This window comes from Euprymna scolopes, chromosome 44, assembly GCF_053919585.1.
Source record: "Euprymna scolopes isolate OS-2025 chromosome 44, ASM5391958v1, whole genome shotgun sequence".
NCBI classification, from domain to species: Eukaryota; Metazoa; Mollusca; class Cephalopoda; order Sepiida; family Sepiolidae; genus Euprymna; species Euprymna scolopes.
Window position 1 is genome coordinate 7,370,155 of NC_136525.1, and position 2,500 is coordinate 7,372,654.

The window sequence follows — 2,500 nt, forward strand, 5'->3', positions numbered from 1 at the left end:
AAATATCATGGTTCATTTGTTCTCTAAACAAACAGAAACATTTATTTCGAACGCGCCCTTGTCATATCAAAGAACCTACTGTTGATTTTATATGACTGGCATTACTGCTTGTGCGGTGATAATGGCTTGAATTTAAGTTTAAAATGAAAAAGTCAAGTATCATGGTGAAATTGTGCTTTTAAACAGAAACATTCATTTCGAACACGCTCCTGTCATATCAAAGAACCTATTGTTGATTTTATATGCCGGGTCTTGTGTAGTAATAAAACTTCTCAAATGCACTTGTGATGTTAGGCTGTGTAAGGTGTTAACTTTGGTTAAAGTCGCCTGTTCTTTCTTTCATTGGATTATTTCGATTATCTGATACAAAACTTATCTAGGAACACTGCCAGGCAGTTAAAGTAAGTTTATATGAAAGTTCATAAAAATCGACCCAGCCGTTTTCGAGTTAATAGGTAACGAACTTACAGACACACAGACACACAGTGCACATACAAAGTTCCTTTTATATAATAGCAGAGATGGAGATATATGTATGTATATATACTCATTTAAAGATATGGAGATAGATAGATAGATAGATAGAGGGATAAAAATAACAATGAAAAATAAATAAATGTTTCAGAATTTTTGAGATGAGGGCTGATATTTTATATCATTTAGACTACGGTTCTAATCTTCAATGTTATTCTCACGACATTTCAACCGATGTAACCTCCGACCTTCTTCAGTTTCGTTTTGTCGAAATCAGGGAATCAGTACGGGGTTTCGAACGGAGCCGTTTATTTTTAATCCACGGTGATAGTATGCTCCCATTCCGTCAGCCATGACCGGGTAGAAGTATTAAGTAATTCCGTAATTGTACCGAGGACTGAACCTTCAACCTCTAGAAGACCGTCATTTGAAACTGATTATCACTTAATACTTATATCCGGAGTGGATGAGGGTGCGGTGACGGTGGCTAACTGGTTAATGAGACGGAGTGTGCCAGGTTCGAATCTAGTTCGTTCCACAGAAACGCTTTCATCATCCTACACTCGACCTTGTGTCTCAGGTAAGTACTTTTATCCGTTGCCCTTGGAGTCCTTGCGCGAAGATTTCGACAAGACGCATCCGTAGAAGGTGCGAGATTACATCAGCAAAAACTTTATGAGAATTATATCGAAGACGAAAACAATAGTTCGATTAGTCGAAATAAATAAACAAATAAAAAGTATTATTATTTATACTTGTTTACGTTGGTGATCTTTTGCATTCAACACATTTCAGGCGAAAACATTATTACGTACATGTTATGGCGAAATTAGTGTAAATTCCAAAAAATTACGAAAAACGGTCCCGTAGAAAATGTGCTGGAATTAATTAAAATAAGTAATAATAAGTAATAATAATAATAATAATAATAATAATAATAATAATAATAAAACAGTCACAATTATGTTCGTAGATAGCGTGTTTAAAGATGGCGGACCTTTAATTTAAGTCAAGAGTTATCTCCCTGGTTTGTCATACTGAATTAGTCGCACAACTCATCGACATTAAAACATACGATCAAACTCCATAACTCGATAAATTCTATTTTTTACTTGTAACTGTTTTTACTGTTGGGTTATATTTTCGTATTTTTTTTGGAATTCATACTATTTTCGCCGTCACACGTAAGTACGTAATAATGTTTTCATCTGAAATGAGTTGGTTTAAAACATCACTAATGTAAATATATGTATATATATATATTTTTTGCCGTGTATTGTACGTTTGCTGTCCTTACCTTCAGATATTTTTTTGAACTCGTCTGTAGTCAGTAGCTGAGAATTGATGGGCCCGAGCCTGCTCGGCGGTCGTGTGCCAATCGTTTGAACTTGGTGGCGACAGGCCTGGAGGAGGTCACTCTGCCTTATATACGAGCACTCCCGTTGAACTACTGCCGCCGACACGCGCGTTCGTCGGAATTTAGAAATTGAAGCAGATTTGCTTTCTTTTCTTTTTCTTTAACTACCAATCAGTCAGTACTAATTGCTCCGCCCATTTAAAAAAAAAAAAATCGTGACATATTTTAGCCACGCCTACTTTCATTATTTCCTTGCTTTTCTTTCTTCCTTTTCTATTATTCTTTTCTTTCTTTTCTTTTCTTTCTTTATTCCTTTTCCTTTCCTTCCTTCTTTCTTTATTTCTTTCTTTCTTATTTGTTTTTACTCTTATTTATTTCTGTGTTCTTTTTTTGTGTTTTTTCTCTTTCTCTTTCTTTCTTTCTCTTTCTCTTTCTTTCTTTCTCTTCCTTTCTCTCCCTTCTTATTAACTTTTCTTTTCTCTTTTCTAGTTTCCCGTCTTATTTACTTTCTTCTATCTTTCTTTTCTATTGACTTTTTCTTTCTTTCTTTTCTTTTCCTTTGCTTAATTTCTCTCCCATTTCTGCCTCCCTTTGGACGTCAATACTCTTCATTTTTGTTTTCATTAATTTATTCACACTAAACTGGCTTCAATGATATTTTTCAATCAA

At 34.5% G+C, this 2,500-nt stretch overlaps 1 protein-coding gene across 2 annotated transcripts in view; it reads right to left on the minus strand.

Moving 5' to 3' along the window:
• Positions 1-1,968, minus strand: part of LOC145268671 (hemocyte protein-glutamine gamma-glutamyltransferase-like) — a 99,379-nt gene extending 97,411 nt beyond the window's left edge. The window contains exon 1 of one of the 2 annotated variants that reach the window (XM_080124163.1): positions 1,772-1,968. The gene's annotated coding sequence lies outside the window, so the exon portion shown is untranslated. The remainder of the gene's footprint in view (positions 1-1,771) is intronic. The other variant, XM_080124162.1, reaches the window with a different exon arrangement.
• Between the last annotated feature and the right edge of the window lie 532 nt (positions 1,969-2,500).